Raw genomic sequence first — 21464 nt, forward strand, 5'->3', positions numbered from 1 at the left:
CCGATTTAAATCGATGATATGTAAAATAAATCGGTATATGTCAATTTAAATCGACATCTACCTGTATTAATCGATGATATGTCGATTTAAATCGATTGAAGTCAATATCCTTGGACTTATACCAGTTTCTAGCAACTCAAATTGACATATACATATTTAAATCGACATATCATTTAAATCGACCAATCGACCAATTTAAATCGATGATATGTAAACTTAATCGGTAGGCTATAGCCTATGTCGATTTAAATCGACATCTACCAGTTGAAATCGATGATATGTCGAATAAAATCAATAGAAGACGATTTCTGTGGAATTATACCAGTTTCTAGCAACTTAAATTGACACCTACCAATTTAATTCACGTTTCATAGATTTAGACTGGTAGATGTCGATTTAAATTGACATATACCGATTTATTTTACTTATCATCGATTTAAATTGGTATATTTCGATTTAAATTGACATATACCGATTTAATTCGACATATCATCGATGTAAACTAATATATGTCGATTTAAATTGACATATACCAATTTATTTTACTTTTCATCGATTTAAATTGGTATATGTCAATTTAAATAGATGATATGTCGAATTAAACTGCTATGTGATGATTTAAATCGACGATATGTAGAATTAAACTGGTATATGTAAATTTAAATAGGTAAAAGTCAATTTAAGCTGCTTGAAACTAGTATAAGTCGAAGGAAATTGTTATATGTCGATTTAAATCGGTATATGTCGATTCCCCACGATTTGAGACTGATGGCCCGCCATACAAACCTAAGCTAAAGCACCTTTTGAATATATGTACGTTAATAAATACGATTTTACGGAAGCTAAAAAGTGCGGTCAACATAAGAAAAACTTTGCCCCATCAGGTGACATTTTTCAGGAAAATTCCTGACAGGAACTCAGTCTAATCATCCTAACTGACGTTATTTGATACTTTCTCATGTTATTTTTATCATCCTGAATTTGTATCCTAAAATTGAAGAAAAACATAGTGTAGATGTGATTGATCGGTACCGAACATTCGATTGAACAGTACCGAACATTCGATTGAACAGTGCCGCCCATTCGATTGATCAGTACCGCACATTCGTTTGATCTGTACCGCACATTCGATTGATCGGTACCGCACATTCGATTGAACGGTACCGCAAATTCTATTTATCGATACAACACATTCGATTTATCGGTACAGCACATTCGATTGATAGGTACCGCACATTCGATTGATAGGTACCGCACATTCGATTGATCAGTACCGAACATTCGATTCATCGGTACCGCACATTCGATTTATCAGTACCGCACATTTGATTGATCAGTACCGAACATTCAATTTATCGACACCGCATATTCGATTGATCAGTACCGCACATTCGTTTGATCTGTACTGCACATTCGATTGATCGGTACCGCACATTCGATTGAACGGTACCACACATTCTATTTATCGATACAACACATTCGATTCATCGGTACCGCACATTCGATGTATCAGTACCGCACATTTGATTGATCAGTACCGAACATTCAATTTATCGACACCGCATATTCGATTGATCGGTACCGCACTATCGATTTATAGGTACCGCACTTTCAATTTATCGGTACAGCACGTTCGATTGATCAGTACCGAACATTCGATTTATCGGTATCGCACATTCGATTAATCGGTAGACCACATTAGATTTATCGGTACCGCTCATTCGATTGATCTGTACCGCACATTCGATTAATAGGTACCGCACATTCGATTTATCGACACCACACTCTCGATTGATCGGTATCGAACTTTCTATTTATCGCATGGGCGTCAATCCAGGGGGGCGGGGGGACACGTCCCCCCCCCCCACATTTCGATGGGTGGTGGAAACAATACCAAATGTCCCCCACACATTTGGAAAAAGAGTAATGATGTGGCTATTTGGTTAAGACTTACGGTACACATCTCAGGATTCATATCATCGAATATCAATCAACTTGTTGCTTAATGGAGAATTCCACCCAGATCTCGTGAGTTGGTACCCTGAGCTCTCCGACAATCTTAAGCTTAGTCTGCCTTTCTTTCGAGGCCAGTTCCAGTCGTCGTCGGTTGAAGGGTTTAGACAAATATTCAAGTTGATGAATCCAGCGGTACGGGCTATGTTTGGTGAAGTCGAAGCTCTCTTGTGGTCCTCCTCGTCTCCTCCGCCAGTTCGACGGAAGCCGAGAGATACTTTAGTGTTTTGGGGCGTTTGAAAACATGGCTACGGAGCACCATGACTCAACATAGGCTGAACCATGTGATGGTGTGCCATATTCACCGCGAACGTCTAGCCCAGTTGAAGCCTGAGGAGTTAGCAGAGAAGTTCGTTGGTTCCTCGGATTACAGACGCCGCATCTTCGGGCGATTCCAGTAGAAAAATAGTGCGCTCCGTCATTATCATAAGAGACAGCACATCATAGCTAGAGCCAAAGCTTGTACATAGTTGTTGTTTAGTTGTAGATGGTGTTTCAAAGACGGTTCCCTTTCTCTAATATTGGGTAAATGAATAAGGGAGCATATTCCGTGGCAGCGCATCCCATCTTATCTTGTTGTTTAGTGATACCGGGTACACGCAGGGACGTCGATAGAGGGGGGTGTGAGGTGTGGGGTGTCTCACCCCAAACTTAGTAAAACTGACGATAGTTGGAAAATTGGAGTGCGACAGTCGGAATTTCCAACTGTCGCACTCTAGTTTATCTAGGCCTATTCATTTATTCCTGCGATTGTGCATGACCTAAAAATTGAACAATTTCGGTCAAAATTTACCTTGAATCTGTCATATTTACCACGTATTCCTTGCCACTTTGAGAAATTGTATCTCGCGATTCTTATACTCCACCGTACAAAGCTTCGTATGATTTTAAATACTCCAATCAAAAAATGCCTAGTAGAACTACCGCCATAGGCGTAGGAGCCCAATTGATTTGGGGGAAGGGGTTGTAACGACTTGCCCGAAAGATATAACCAAAATTTTTCGCGCGCTAAGCGCGTTCCACATGTCTATGTGCATATCATATAGACATGCATCGATTTTTAAATCGCATACAATGAACATACAATCATGTCCGTCTTATTACCCTTCCATATTGGTTAGAGTTATTTGGAAGTCGTTACAATATTAATGATAATAATAATATAAGTTTAACTACTGAAAAAACACATTGCAAATTATCTTTCTTTCAGTAAGTGCCTGAAAAATTATCAGCATTTTGCCCGAAATTTCACAAAAATATTTGGTTAGGGTTGGTGGGAGGGGGGCTAATAAATTTGTGAAATGAGTGCCAGTGGGTACAAATGTATCGAAAAATAGTTCGGAACAAAAGTGCAGTCGCGAAAGATTGGGTGTCTGACACTGACCGTATCGTAGACGAGTAGCGCGATGGTGGGTGGGTGGGTGGGGGGGGGGGGTACAAAGCAGCAGTCGGCATTTTCTGGCTTCAAAACCCATCCAGTTGGATTTTCAGCCACTACACGCTCCCCCCCCCCTCCCCCGCCCCCTCTCCATCATCAGGCCTTAGCTACGTTGCTGGGTACACGGTGGTTACATAATACGCTCCGACCAGAATTCACCCTATAACCAGATGCAGATCCACCTAGCAACCGAGGTAACTTGCGTGAGTACTCCAACGAACAACCACTGATATGTTTGGATGCCTTCATCACTTTAGCCACCACTCACATGGGTCCTATTCTAAGTCTGACGATACATGCGCATGTGTGAGGTCCTGAAAACATATAAAAGTGGTTTGTCTTGCCATCCTTGTTTCAAATTTCATAGAAATGTATTCTCTTAGACCTAGCAAAACATTTAAACTGACACAGTCCCATTGGGAGTGTGTCACGGGTGGTATTAAAAGTCATTGGTGGTCTAACATGCTGGCGTAGGACGACTTTTGGCCAAATTTGCGCTAAGCTCACTATACGAACTCGGATCTGGGCTGTGCCTAACTAGTTAGTTATTTAAATTATTAATAATGGCGTATGAGGAAATGCACCAATTTTGTGGTATGGCTCCCAGGACGGCAAGTCGAGAAACTCACATGCAGTCGCGGCGGATAGCTTCCTTCGCCTATATGTCCGGGACATTTGGGACATCGTTCCTACAGGCCAGGGGTGGGCAACTACGGCCCGCAGGCCAGTGATTTTTTACATCATCACAAAAAATGAACTAGCTGCCTAGAATTTATCTGCGCTTATGATGTTGTCAGGTAGGTCTATTATCACCATTAATTAGCAACTGGACTGCATTGACATTATGTTTTTGTGAATACAGATTAGTACACACACCTATTGCTTGAACGTCCCCGGAAGCAAAGGTTTGAAATCAACAGCAGGTCGTTGGTTAGGTGCGGCCCTGTCTTTCGCTTCTAAAATCTGGCCCATTCATTCAAAAAGGTAGCCCACCCCTGCTATAGGCCTATATCTGAGGCCCTGGGGTCATTCCTTGACCGACTTGGTGCAATATAATGTGCCCATTTCGAAGTAAATGTATTCACAGATTGTTAGTTGCCATGGGTTTGAACAATTGAGGGGTATTCTATCCTGAAACATATGGCAAAATGGGGCTGGGGTTCCAGTTCGCCGCATCATTTGTCAACTTGCACCGGGTTCTAATGTTCATGTCAATTGGAATCACTAATAAAATAAATAATCCACCAAAAATGAAGGTCGCATGAACTTTATTGCAGATTTCCTGAGTGACGAATTTGTAATTTTTTCACCCGAAATCACGCAACTAGATGGCTGCTATCCAGCCATCTCCAGCGATCTGACAGGTATTGAAATCTGAAATTTGCTTGGTACGCTGCGCGCCAACCGATAGTGGCGCTCCGCTTAGATAGTACTAACGGCCGGAATACTCGAATCGATTACGCCCCCCCCCCCCCCCACGTTTCAATCGGATTGACGCCCCTGATTTATCGGTATCGCACATTCGATTTATCGGTATCGCACTTTCTATGGATCGGTTCCGCACATTCGATTGATCGTTACCGAACATTCGATTTATCGGTACCGCACATTCGATTGATCGGTACCGAACATTCGATTGATCGGTACCGCACATTCTATTTATCGGTAACGCACATTCGATTTATCGGTACCGCACATTCCATTTATCGGTACCGCACATTCATTTGATACGTACCGCACATTGATTGATCTGTACCGCACATCGGATTGATCGGTACAGCACATTCTATTTATTTGTACCGCATATTCGATTTATCGGTACCGCACATTCGATTTATCGGTACCGCACATTCGACTTATCGGTGCCGCACATTCGATTGATCGGTACAGCACCTTCCATTTATCGGTTTCGAACATTCGATTTATCGGTACGGCACATTCGATTTTTTCGGTACCGCACATTCCATTTGTCGATACCGCACATTCGATTGATCGATACCGCACATTCGATTTATCGATACCGAACATGAGATTTATCGGTACCGCACATTCGATTGTTCGGTACCGCACTTTCGATTTATCGGTACCGCACATTTGATTGATCGGTACAGCACATTCGCTTGAGCGGTACCAAACATTCGATTTATCGGTACCGCACATTCGATTGATCAGTACCGAACATCCGATTTATCGGTTCCGAACATTCTATTTATCGGTACCGCACATTCGATTGATTGGTACCGCAACTTCGATTTATCGGTATCGCTTATTCGATCAATAGGTACCGCACATTCGATTTATCGGTACCGCACATTCGATTTATCGATACCGAACATGAGATTTATCGGTACCGCACATTCGATTGTTCGGTACCGCACTTTCGATTTATCGGTACCGCACATTCGATTGATCGGTACAGCACATTCGCTTGAGCGGTACCAAACATTCGATTTATCGGTACCGCACATTCGATTGATCAGTACCGAACATCCGATTTATCGGTTCCGAACATTCTATTTATCGGTACCGCACATTCGATTGATTGGTACCGCAACTTCGATTTATCGGTATCGCTTATTCGATCAATAGGTACCCCACATTCGATTTATCGGTACCGCACATTCGATTGATCGGTACAGCACATTCGCTTGAGCGTACCAAACATTCGATTGATCGGTACTGCATATTCGATTGATCGATACCGCACATTCGATTTATCGGTACCGCACATTCGATTGATCAGTACCGAACATTCGATTTATCGGTTCTGAACATTCTATTTATCGGTACCGCACATTCGATTGATCGGTACCGCAACTTCGATTGATCGGTATCGCTTATTCGATCAATAGGTACCGCACATTCGATTGATAGGTACCGCACATACGATTAATCGGTACACCACATTCGATTTATCGGTTCCGAACATTATATTTATCGGTACCGCACATTCGATTGATCGGTACCGCAACTTCTATTTTTCGGAATCGCTCATTCGATTTATCGGTACCGCACATTCGATTAATAGGTACCGCACATTTATCGATATCGCACATTCGATTTATCGGTACCGCACATTCGATTAATTTATATCGCACATTCGCTTTTTCGGTACCGCACATTCGATTTATCGATATTGCACATTCGATTTATCGGTATCGCACAATCGATTGATCGGTATCGCAGATCCGATTTATCGGTACCGAACATTCGATTTATAGGTACAGCACATTCGATTTATTCGATTTATCGATACCGCACCTTCGATTTATGAGCGGTATCGATCAATCGAATGTTCTGAACCGATCGATCGAATGTTCAATATCGATCAATCGAATGTTCGGTACCGATCAATCGAATGTGCGGAACCAATAAATCGAATGTGCGGTACCGAACAATCGAAAGTGAGGAACCGATCAATCGAATGTGCAGTACCGATAAAACGAATGTGCGGTACCGATGAATTGAATGTTCGGTATCGATGAATCGAATGTGCGGTACCAATCAATCGATTGATCGGTACCGCACATTCGATTAATTAATATCGCACATTCGATTGATCAGTACCGCATATTCGATTTATCGGCACCGAACATTCGATTTTTCGGTAGCAAATATTCGATTTATCGGTATGACACATTCGATTAATTTATATCGCACATTCGCTTTTTCGGTACCGCACATTCGATTTATGGATATTGCACATTCGATTTATCGGTATCGCACAATCGATTGATCGGTACCGCAGATCCGATTTATCGGTACCGAACATTCGATTTATCGATACCGCACCTTCGATTTACGTGCGGTATCGATCAATCGAATGTTCTGAACCGATCGATCGAATGTTCAATATCGATCAATCGATGTTCGGTACCGATCAATCGAATGTGCGGAACTAATAAATCGAATGTGCGGTACCGATCAATCGAAAGTGAGGAACCGATCGATCGAATGTGCGGTACCGATCAATCGAATGTGCGGTTCTGATAAATGGAATGTGCGGTATCGATGAATCGAATGATCGGTACCGATGAATCAAATCTTCCGTACCTATCAATCAAATGTGCGGTACCGATCAATCGAATGTGCAGTACCGATCAAACGAATGCGCGGTACCGATGAATCGAATAGGCGGTACCGATCAAACGAATGTGCGGTTCCAATAAATCGAATGTGCGGTTTCGATCGATCGAATGTGCGGTACCGATCAAACGAATGTGCGGTACCGATGAATCGAATGTGCAGTACGGTACCGATCAAACGAATGTTCGGTACCGATCGATCGAATGTTCGGTACCGATCAATCGAATGTTCGGTACCCATCGATCGAATGTGCGGTACCGATGAATCGAATGTTCGGTATCGATGAATCGAATGTGCGGTACCAATCAATCGATTGTTCAGTACCGATCGATCGAATGTGCGGTGGCGCTCAATCGAATGTGCGGTACCGATCAATCGAATTTTCGGAACCGATCAATCGAATGTTTGTTAATGATGAATCGAATGTTCGATACCGATCGATCGAATGTGCGGTATCGATCAATCGAATGTTCGGTACCGATCGATCGAATGTGCGGTACCGATGAATCGAATGTTCGGTACCGATCGATCGAATGTGCGGTACCGATCAAACGAATGTGCGGTACCGATGAATCGAATGTTCGGTACCCATCGATCGAATGTGCGGTACCGATGAATCGAATGTGCGGTACCAATCAATCGATTGATCGGTACCGCACATTCGATTAATTAATATCGCATATTTGATTGATCGGTACCGCATATTCGATTTATCGGTACCGCACATTCGATTGATCGGTACCCTATATTCGATTTATCGGCACCGAACATTCGATTTTTCGGTACCAAACATTCGATTTATCGGTATGGCACATTCGATTAATTTATATCGCACATTCGCTTTTTCGGTACCGCACATTCGATTTATGGATATTGCACATTCGATTTATCGGTATCGCACAATCGATTGATCGGTACCGCAGATCCGATTTATCGGTACCGAACATTCGGTTTATAGGTACAGCACATTCGATTTATTCGATTTATCGATACCGCACCTTCGATTTACGTGCGGTATCGATCAATCGAATGTTCTGAACCGATCGATCGAATGTTCAATATCGATCAATCGAATGTTCGGTACCGATCAATCGAATGTGCGGAACCAATAAATCGAATGTGCGGTACCGATGAAACGAATGTTCGGTACCGATCGATCGAATGTTCGGTACCGATGAATCGAATGTTCGGTACCCATCGATCGAATGTGCGGTACCGATGAATCGAATGTTCGGTATCGATGAATCGAATGTGCGGTACCAATCAATCGATTGTTCAGTACCGATCGATCGAATGTGCGGTGGCGCTCAATCGAATGTGCGGTACCGATCAATCGAATTTTCGGAACCGATCAATCGAATGTTCGTTAATGGTGAATCGAATGTTCGATACCGATCGATCGAATGTGCGGTACCAATCAATCGAATGTTCGGTACCGATCGCTCGAATGTTCGGTACCGATCGATCGAATGTGCGGTACCGATCAATCGAATGTGCGGTTCTGATAAATGGAATGTGCGGTATCGATGAATCGAATGATCGGTACCGATGAATCAAATCTTCCGTACCTATCAATCAAATGTGCGGTACCGATGAATCGAATGTGCAGTACCGATCAAACGAATTTGCGGTACCGATGAATCGAATAGGCGGTACCGATCAAACGAATGTGCGGTTCCAATAACTCGAATGTGCGGTTTCGATCGATCGAATGTGCGGTACCGATCAAACGAATGTGCGGTGCCGATGAATCGAATGTGCAGTACGGTACCGATCAAACGAATGGTCGGTACCGATCGATCGAATGTTCGGTACCGATCAATCGAATGTTCAGTACCCATCGATCGAATGTGCGGTACCGATGAATCGAATGTTCGGTATCGATGAATCGAATGTGCGGTACCAATCAATCGATTGTTCAGTACCGATCGATCGAATGTGCGGTGGCGCTCAATCGAATGTGCGGTACCGATCAATCGAATTTTCGGAACCGATCAATCGAATGTTCGTTAATGGTGAATCGAATGTTCGATACTGATCAATCGATGTTCGGTACCGATCAGTCGAATGTTCGGTACCGATCGATCGAATGTGCGGTACCGATGAATCGAATGTTCGGTACCGATCGATCGAATGTGCGGTACCGATGAATCGAATGTTCGGTATCGATGAATCGAATGTTCTGTACCGATAAATCGAATGTGCGGTATCGATCGATCGAATGTGCAGTATCTATCAATCGAATGTGCGGTACCGATCAATCGAATGTGCAGAACCGATCAAACGAATGTGCGGTACCGATGAATCGAATGTTCGGTACCGATCGATCGAATGTGTGGAACCGATCAATCGAATGTTTGGTACAGATCAATCGAATGTGCGGTACCGATGAATCGAATGTGCGGTACCGATCAATCGAATGATCAGAACCGATCAATCGAATGTGCAGTACCGCTAAATCGAATGTGCGGTTTCGATCGATCGAATGTGCGGTACCGATCAAACGAATGTGCGGTACCGATGAATCGAAGGTTCGGTACCGATCGATCGAATCTGCGGTACCGATCAATTGCATGTGCGGTACCGATCAATCGAATGTGCGGTTCTGATGAATGGAATGTGCGGTATCGATGAATCGAATGATCGGTACCGATGAATCGAATGTTCCGTACCGATCGATCGAAGGTGCGGAACCGATCAATCGAATGTTTGGTACAGATGAATCGAATGTGCAGTACCGATGAATCGAATGTGCGATACCGATCAATCGAATGTGCGGTTCCGATCAGTCGAACGTGGGGTTTCGATCGATCGAATGTGCGGTACCGATCAAACGAATGTGCGGTACCGATGAATTGAATGTTCGGTACCGATCAATCGAATATGCAGTATCGATCGATCGAATGTTCGGTACCGATCAATCGAATGTGCGGTTCTGATGAATGGAATGTGCGGTATCGATGAATGGAATGATCGGTACCGATGAATCAAATGTTCCGTACCTATCAATCGAATGTGCGTTACCGATCAGTCGAATGTGCGGTAATGATCAAACGAATGTGAGCCACCGATCAAGCGAATGGTCGGTACCGATCAATCGAATTTGCTGTACCGATTATTCAAATGTTCGGTACCGATCAATCGAATGTACGGTACCGATCAAACGAATGTGCAGTACCGATCAAACGAATGTTCGGTACCGATTAATCAAGTGTTCGGTACCGATCGATCGAATGTGCGGAACCGATCAATCGAATGTGCGTTACCGATCAATCGAATATGAGGTAATGATCAAACGAATGTGAGCCACCGATCAAGCGAATGGTCGGTACCGATCAATCGAATGTGCAGTACCGATCAATCGAATGTTCGGTGCCGATCAATCGAATGTACGGTACCGATCGATCGAATGTGCAGTATCGATCAATCGAATGTGTGTTACCGATCCATCGAATGTGAGGTATCGATCGATCGAATGTTCGGTACCGCGAAATCGAATGTGCGGTTTCGATAGATCGAATGTGCGGTACCGATCGATCGAATGTGCAGTACGGATCAAACGAATGTGTGGTACCGATTAATGGAATTTTCGGTACCAATCGATCGAATGTGCGGTACCGATCAATCAAATGTTCGGTACCGTTCAATCCAATGTTCGTTATCGATGAATCGAATGTGCGGTACCTATCAATCGAATTTGTGGAAATGATGAAACGAATGTGAGCCACCGATCAAGCGAATGTGCAGTACCGATCAATCGAATGTTCGGTACCGATCAATCGAATGTACGGTACCGATCGATCGAAAGTGCAGTATCGATCAATCGAATGTGCGTTACCGATCAATCGAATGTGCAGTACCGATCAAACGAATGCGCGGTACCGATGAATCGAATAGGCGGTACCGATCAAACGAATGTGCGGTTCCAATAAATCGAATGTGCGGTTTCGATCGATCGAATGTGCGGTACCGATCAAACGAATGTGCGGTACCGATGAATCGAATGTGCAGTACGGTACCGATCAAACGAATGTTCGGTACCGATCGATCGAATGTTCGGTACCGATCAATCGAATGTTCGGTACCCATCGATCGAATGTGCGGTACCGATGAATCGAATGTTCGGTATCGATGAATCGAATGTGCGGTACCAATCAATCGATTGTTCAGTACCGATCGATCGAATGTGCGGTGGCGCTCAATCGAATGTGCGGTACCGATCAATCGAATTTTCGGAACCGATCAATCGAATGTTTGTTAATGATGAATCGAATGTTCGATACCGATCGATCGAATGTGCGGTATCGATCAATCGAATGTTCGGTACCGATCGATCGAATGTGCGGTACCGATGAATCGAATGTTCGGTACCGATCGATCGAATGTGCGGTACCGATCAAACGAATGTGCGGTACCGATGAATCGAATGTTCGGTACCCATCGATCGAATGTGCGGTACCGATGAATCGAATGTGCGGTACCAATCAATCGATTGATCGGTACCGCACATTCGATTAATTAATATCGCATATTTGATTGATCGGTACCGCATATTCGATTTATCGGTACCGCACATTCGATTGATCGGTACCCTATATTCGATTTATCGGCACCGAACATTCGATTTTTCGGTACCAAACATTCGATTTATCGGTATGGCACATTCGATTAATTTATATCGCACATTCGCTTTTTCGGTACCGCACATTCGATTTATGGATATTGCACATTCGATTTATCGGTATCGCACAATCGATTGATCGGTACCGCAGATCCGATTTATCGGTACCGAACATTCGGTTTATAGGTACAGCACATTCGATTTATTCGATTTATCGATACCGCACCTTCGATTTACGTGCGGTATCGATCAATCGAATGTTCTGAACCGATCGATCGAATGTTCAATATCGATCAATCGAATGTTCGGTACCGATCAATCGAATGTGCGGAACCAATAAATCGAATGTGCGGTACCGATGAAACGAATGTTCGGTACCGATCGATCGAATGTTCGGTACCGATGAATCGAATGTTCGGTACCCATCGATCGAATGTGCGGTACCGATGAATCGAATGTTCGGTATCGATGAATCGAATGTGCGGTACCAATCAATCGATTGTTCAGTACCGATCGATCGAATGTGCGGTGGCGCTCAATCGAATGTGCGGTACCGATCAATCGAATTTTCGGAACCGATCAATCGAATGTTCGTTAATGGTGAATCGAATGTTCGATACCGATCGATCGAATGTGCGGTACCAATCAATCGAATGTTCGGTACCGATCGCTCGAATGTTCGGTACCGATCGATCGAATGTGCGGTACCGATCAATCGAATGTGCGGTTCTGATAAATGGAATGTGCGGTATCGATGAATCGAATGATCGGTACCGATGAATCAAATCTTCCGTACCTATCAATCAAATGTGCGGTACCGATGAATCGAATGTGCAGTACCGATCAAACGAATTTGCGGTACCGATGAATCGAATAGGCGGTACCGATCAAACGAATGTGCGGTTCCAATAAATCGAATGTGCGGTTTCGATCGATCGAATGTGCGGTACCGATCAAACGAATGTGCGGTGCCGATGAATCGAATGTGCAGTACGGTACCGATCAAACGAATGGTCGGTACCGATCGATCGAATGTTCGGTACCGATCAATCGAATGTTCAGTACCCATCGATCGAATGTGCGGTACCGATGAATCGAATGTTCGGTATCGATGAATCGAATGTGCGGTACCAATCAATCGATTGTTCAGTACCGATCGATCGAATGTGCGGTGGCGCTCAATCGAATGTGCGGTACCGATCAATCGAATTTTCGGAACCGATCAATCGAATGTTCGTTAATGGTGAATCGAATGTTCGATACTGATCAATCGATGTTCGGTACCGATCAATCGAATGTTCGGTACCGATCGATCGAATGTGCGGTACCGATGAATCGAATGTTCGGTACCGATCGATCGAATGTGCGGTACCGATGAATCGAATGTTCGGTATCGATGAATCGAATGTTCTGTACCGATAAATCGAATGTGCGGTATCGATCGATCGAATGTGCAGTATCTATCAATCGAATGTGCGGTACCGATCAATCGAATGTGCAGAACCGATCAAACGAATGTGCGGTACCGATGAATCGAATGTTCGGTACCGATCGATCGAATGTGTGGAACCGATCAATCGAATGTTTGGTACAGATCAATCGAATGTGCGGTACCGATGAATCGAATGTGCGGTACCGATCAATCGAATGATCAGAACCGATCAATCGAATGTGCAGTACCGCTAAATCGAATGTGCGGTTTCGATCGATCGAATGTGCGGTACCGATCAAACGAATGTGCGGTACCGATGAATCGAAGGTTCGGTACCGATCGATCGAATCTGCGGTACCGATCAATTGCATGTGCGGTACCGATCAATCGAATGTGCGGTTCTGATGAATGGAATGTGCGGTATCGATGAATCGAATGATCGGTACCGATGAATCGAATGTTCCGTACCGATCGATCGAAGGTGCGGAACCGATCAATCGAATGTTTGGTACAGATGAATCGAATGTGCAGTACCGATGAATCGAATGTGCGATACCGATCAATCGAATGTGCGGTTCCGATAAGTCGAACGTGGGGTTTCGATCGATCGAATGTGCGGTACCGATCAAACGAATGTGCGGTACCGATGAATTGAATGTTCGGTACCGATCAATCGAATATGCAGTATCGATCGATCGAATGTTCGGTACCGATCAATCGAATGTGCGGTTCTGATGAATGGAATGTGCGGTATCGATGAATGGAATGATCGGTACCGATGAATCAAATGTTCCGTACCTATCAATCGAATGTGCGTTACCGATCAGTCGAATGTGCGGTAATGATCAAACGAATGTGAGCCACCGATCAAGCGAATGGTCGGTACCGATCAATCGAATTTGCTGTACCGATTATTCAAATGTTCGGTACCGATCAATCGAATGTACGGTACCGATCAAACGAATGTGCAGTACCGATCAAACGAATGTTCGGTACCGATTAATCAAGTGTTCGGTACCGATCGATCGAATGTGCGGAACCGATCAATCGAATGTGCGTTACCGATCAATCGAATATGCGGTAATGATCAAACGAATGTGAGCCACCGATCAAGCGAATGGTCGGTACCGATCAATCGAATGTGCAGTACCGATCAATCGAATGTTCGGTGCCGATCAATCGAATGTACGGTACCGATCGATCGAATGTGCAGTATCGATCAATCGAATGTGTGTTACCGATCCATCGAATGTGAGGTATCGATCGATCGAATGTTCGGTACCGCGAAATCGAATGTGCGGTTTCGATAGATCGAATGTGCGGTACCGATCGATCGAATGTGCAGTACGGATCAAACGAATGTGTGGTACCGATTAATGGAATTTTCGGTACCAATCGATCGAATGTGCGGTACCGATCAATCAAATGTTCGGTACCGTTCAATCCAATGTTCGTTATCGATGAATCGAATGTGCGGTACCTATCAATCGAATTTGTGGAAATGATGAAACGAATGTGAGCCACCGATCAAGCGAATGTGCAGTACCGATCAATCGAATGTTCGGTACCGATCAATCGAATGTACGGTACCGATCGATCGAAAGTGCAGTATCGATCAATCGAATGTGCGTTACCGATCCGTCGAATGTGCGGTATCGATCGATCGAATGTACCGAACCGATTGATCTAATGTTCGGTACCGATCATTCGAATGTTCGGTAACGATCAATCGAAAGTGCAGTATCGATCAATCGAATGTTCGATACCGATAAATCGAATGTGCGGTACCGATCAATCGAATGTGCAGTACCAATCGTTCGATCGAATATGCGGTACCGATCAAACGAATGTGCGGTACCGATCAATCGAATGTGCGATATCGATCAATCGAATGTCCGGTATCGATAAATCGAATGTGCGGTACCGATCAATCGAATGTGCGGTACCGATCAACGAATGTGCGCTACCAATCAATCGAAAGTGCGGTATCGATCAATCGAATGTGCGGTATCGATCAGTCGAATGTGCGGTATCGATCAATCGAATGTCCGGTATCGATAAATCGAATGTGCGGTACCGATCAAACGAATGTGCGGTACCGATCAATCGAATGTGCGGTACCAATCGATCGAATGTGCGGTATCGATCAATCGAATGTACGGTACCAATCAATCGAATGTGCGGTATCGATCGATGAAATGTTCGGTACCGATCAATCGAATGTGCAGTATCGATCGATCGAATGTTCGGTACCGATCAATCGAATGTTCGGTATCGATCAATCGAATGTGCGGTACCGATCAATCGAATGTGCGGTACCGATCAATCGAATGTGCGGTACCAATCGATCGATCGAATGTGCGGTACCGATCAAACGAATGTGCGGTATCGATCAATCGAATGTGCGGTATCGATCAATCGAATGTCCGGTATCGATAAATCGAATGTGCTTTACCGATCAATCGAATGTGCGGTACCGATCAACGAATGTGCGCTACCAATCAATCGAAAGTGCGGTATCGATCGATCGAATGTGCGGTATCGATCAGTCGAATGTGCGGTATCGATCAATCGAATGTCCGGTATCGATAAATCGAATGTGCGGTACCGATCAAACGAATGTGCGGTACCGATCAATCGAATGTGCGGTACCAATCGATCGAATGTTTGGTACCGATCGATCGAATGATCGGTACTGATCAATCGAATGTGCGGTATCGATCGATGAAATGTTCGGTACCGATCAATCGAATGTGCAGTATCGATCGATCGAATGTTCGGTACCGATCAATCGAATGTTCGGTATCGATCGATCGAATGTGCGGTACCGATCAATCGAATGTGCGGTACCGATCAATCGAATGTGCGGTATCGATCGATCGAATGTGCGGTTCCGATCGATCGAATGTGCGGTACCGATCAAACGAATGTGCGGTACCGATCAATCGAATGTGCGGTACCGATCGATCGAATGTGCGGTACCGATCAAACGAATGTGCGGTATCGATCAATCGAATATGCAGTATCGATCGATCGAATGTTCGGTACCGATCAATCGAATGTGCGGTTCTGATGAATGGAATGTGCGGTATCGATGAATTGAATGACCGGTACCGATGAATCAAATGTTCCGTACCTATCAATCGAATGTGCGTTACCGATCAATCGAATGTGCGGTAATGATCAAACGAATGTGAGCCACCGATCAAGCGAATGGTCGGTACCGATCAATCGAATTTGCTGTACCGATTATTCAAATGTTCGGTACCGATCAATCGAATGTACGGTACCGATCAAACGAATGTGCAGTACCGATCAAACGAATGTTCGGTACCGATTAATCAAATGTTCGGTACCGATCGATGGAATGTGCGGAACCGATCAATCGAATGTGCGTTACCGATCAATCGAATATGCGGTAATGATCAAACGAATGTGAGCCACCGATCAAGCGAATGGTCGGTACCGATCAATCGAATGTGCAGTACCGATCAATCGAATGTTCGGTGCCGATCAATCGAATGTTCGGTACCGATGAATCGAATGTTCGGTACCCATCGATCGAATGTGCGGTACCGATGAATCGAATGTTCGTTATCGATGAATCGAATGTGCGGTACCAATCAATCGATTGTTCAGTACCGATCGATCGAATGTGCGGTGGCGCTCAATCGAATGTGCGGTACCGATCAATCGAATTTTCGGAACCGATCAATCGAATGTTCGTTAATGATGAATCGAATGTTCGATACCGATCGATCGAATGTGCGGTATCGATCAATCGAATGTTCGGTACCGATCGATCGAATGTGCGGTACCAATCAATCGAATGTTCGGTACCGATCGCTCGAATGTTCGGTACCGATCGTTCGAATGTGCGGTACCGATCAATCGAATGTGCGGTTCTGATAAATGGAATGTGCGGTATCGATGAATCGAATGATCGGTACCGATGAATCAAATCTTCCGTACCTATCAATCAAATGTGCGGTACCGATGAATCGAATGTGCAGTACCGATCAAACGAATGTGCGGTACCGATGAATCGAATAGGCGGTACCGATCAAACGAATGTGCGGTTCCAATAAATCGAATGTGCGGTTTCGATCGATCGAATGTGCGGTACCGATCAAACGAATGTGCGGTGCCGATGAATCGAATGTGCAGTACGGTACCGATCAAACGAATGGTCGGTACCGATCGATCGAATGTTCGGTACCGATCAATCGAATGTTCAGTACCCATCGATCGAATGTGCGGTACCGATGAATCGAATGTTTGGTATCGATGAATCGAATGTGCGGTACCAATCAATCGATTGTTCAGTACCGATCGATCGAATGTGCGGTGGCGCTCAATCGAATGTGCGGTACCGATCAATCGAATTTTCGGAACCGATCAATCGAATGTTCGTTAATGGTGAATCGAATGTTCGATACTGATCAATCGATGTTCGGTACCGATCAATCGAATGTTCGGTACCGATCGATCGAATGTGCGGTACCGATGAATCGAATGTTCGGTACCGATCGATCGAATGTGCGGTACCGATGAATCGAATGTTCGGTATCGATGAATCGAATGATCTGTACCGATAAATCGAATGTGCGGTATCGATCGATCGAATGTGCAGTATCTATCAATCGAATGTGCGGTACCGATCAATCGAATGTGCAGAACCGATCAAACGAATGTGCGGTACCGATGAATCGAATGTTCGGTACCGATCGATCGAAGGTGCGGAACCGATCAATCGAATGTTTGGTACAGATGAATCGAATGTGCAGTACCGATGAATCGAATGTGCGATACCGATCAATCGAATGTGCGGTACCAATCGTTCGATTGAATATGCGGTACCGATCAAACGAATGTGCGGTACCGATCAATCGAATGTGCGATATCGATCAATCGAATGTCCGGTATCGATAAATCGAATGTGCGGTACCGATCAATCGAATGTGCGGTACCGATCAACGAATGTGCGCTACCAATCAATCGAAAGTGCGGTATCGATCAATCGAATGTGCGGTATCGATCAGTCGAATGTGCGGTATCGATCAATCGAATGTCCGGTATCGATAAATCGAATGTGCGGTACCGATCAAACGAATGTGCGGTACCGATCAATGGAATGGGCGGTACCAATCGATCGAATGTGCGGTATCGATCAATCGAATGTACGGTACCAATCAATCGAATGTGCGGTATCGATCGATGAAATGTTCGGTACCGATCAATCGAATGTGCAGTATCGATCGATCGAATGTTCGGTACCGATCAATCGAATGTTCGGTATCGATCAATCGAATGTGCGGTACCGATCAATCGAATGTGCGGTACCGATCAATCGAATGTGCGGTACCAATCGATCGATCGAATGTGCGGTACCGATCAAACGAATGTGCGGTATCGATCAATCGAATGTGCGGTATCGATCAATCGAATGTCCGGTATCGATAAATCGAATGTGCGGTACCGATCAATCGAATGTGCGGTACCGATCAACGAATGTGCGCTACCAATCAATCGAAAGTGCGGTATCGATCGATCGAATGTGCGGTATCGATCAGTCGAATGTGCGGTATCGATCAATCGAATGTCCGGTATCGATAAATCGAATGTGCGGTACCGATCAAACGAATGTGCGGTACCGATCAATCAAATGTGCGGTACCAATCGATCGAATGTTTGGTACCGATCGATCGAATGATCGGTACCGATCAATCGAATGTGCGGTATCGATCGATGAAATGTTCGGTACCGATCAATCGAATGTGCAGTATCGATCGATCGAATGTGCGGTACCGATCAAACGAATGTGCGGTATCGATCGATCGAATGTGCGGTACCGATCAATCGAATGTGCCGTACCGATCAATCGAATGTTCGGTACCGATCAATCGAATGTGCGGTACCGATCAATCGAATGTGCGGTACCGATCAATCGAATGTTCGGTATCGATCAATGGAATGTGCGGTACCGATCAGTCGAATGTGCGGTATCGATCAATCGAATGTGCGGTACCGATCAATCGAATGTGCGGTACCGATGAATCGAATGTGCGATACCGATCAATCGAATGTGCGGTTCCGATAAATCGAACGTGGGGTTTCGATCGATCGAATGTGCGGTACCGATCAAACGAATGTGCGGTACCGATGAATTGAATAATCGGTACCGATCAATCGAATATGCAGTATCGATCGATCGAATGTTCGGTACCGATCAATCGAATGTGCGGTTCTGATGAATGGAATGTGCGGTATCGATGAATGGAATGATCGGTACCGATGAATCAAATGTTCCGTACCTATCAATCGAATGTGCGTTACCGATCAATCGAATGTGCGGTAATGATCAAACGAATGTGAGCCACCGATCAAGCGAATGGTCGGTACCGATCAATCGAATTTGCTGTACCGATTATTCAAATGTTCGGTACCGATCAATCGAATGTACGGTACCGATCAAACGAATGTGCAGTACCGATCAAACGAATGTTCGGTACCGATTAATCAAATGTTCGGTACCGATCGATGGAATGTGCGGAACCGATCAATCGAATGTGCGTTACCGATCAATCGAATATGCGGTAATGATCAAACGAATGTGAGCCACCGATCAAGCGAATGGTCGGTACCGATCAATCGAATGTACGGTATCGATCGATGAAATGTTCGGTACCGATCAATCGAATGTGCAGTATCGATCGATCGAATGTTCGGTACCGATCAATCGAATGTTCGGTATCGATCGATCGAATGTGCGGTACCGATCAATCGAATGTGCGGTACCGATCAATCGAATGTGCGGTATCGATCGATCGAATGTGCGGTACCGATCAAACGAATGTGCGGTACCGATCAATCGAATGTGCGGTACCGATCGATCGAATGTGCGGTACCGATCAAACGAATGTGCGGTACCGATCAATCGAATGTGCGGTACCGATCGATCGAATGTGCGGTACCGATCAAACGAATGTGCGGTATCGATCAATCGAATGTGCGGTACCGATCGATCGAATGTGCCGTACCGATCAATCGAATGTGCGGTACCGATCAATCGAATGTGCGGTACCGATCAATCGAATGTGCGGTACCGATCAATCGAATGTTCGGTATCGATCAATGGAATGTGCGGTACCGATCAGTCGAATGTGCGGTATCGATCAATCGAATGTGCGGTATCGATAAATCGAATGTGCGGTACCGATCAAACGAATGTGCGGTACCGATCAATCGAATGTGCGGTACCGATGAATCGAATGTGCGATACCGATCAATCGAATGTGCGGTTCCGATAAATCGAACGTGGGGTTTCGATCGATCGAATGTGCGGTACCGATCAAACGAATGTGCGGTACCGATGAATTGAATGTTCGGTACCGATCAATCGAATATGCAGTATCGATCGATCGAATGTTCGGTACCGATCAATCGAATGTGCGGTTCTGATGAATGGAATGTGCGGTATCGATGAATGGAATGATCGGTACCGATGAATCAAATGTTCCGTACCTATCAATGGAATGTGCGTTACCGATCAATCGAATGTGCGGTAATGATCAAACGAATGTGAGCCACCGATCAAGCGAATGGTCGGTACCGATCAATCGAATTTGCTGTACCGATTATTCAAATGTTCGGTACCGATCAATCGAATGTACGGTACCGATCAAACGAATGTGCAGTACCGATCAAACGAATGTTCGGTACCGATTAATCAAATGTTCGGTACCGATCGATGGAATGTGCGGAACCGATCAATCGAATGTGCGTTACCGATCAATCGAATATGCGGTAATGATCAAACGAATGTGAGCCACCGATCAAGCGAATGGTCGGTACCGATCAATCGAATGTGCAGT

General features: G+C 44.7%; 1 protein-coding gene across 1 annotated transcript in view; it reads left to right on the forward strand.

Moving 5' to 3' along the window:
- Positions 1-21464, forward strand: part of LOC139970053 (uncharacterized) — a 491924-nt gene that overhangs the window by 459097 nt on the left and 11363 nt on the right. The gene's annotated exons all lie outside the window — the stretch shown is intronic.

Source organism: Apostichopus japonicus, chromosome 7 (genome assembly GCF_037975245.1).
Source record: "Apostichopus japonicus isolate 1M-3 chromosome 7, ASM3797524v1, whole genome shotgun sequence".
NCBI lineage: Eukaryota > Metazoa > Echinodermata > Holothuroidea > Aspidochirotida > Stichopodidae > Apostichopus > Apostichopus japonicus.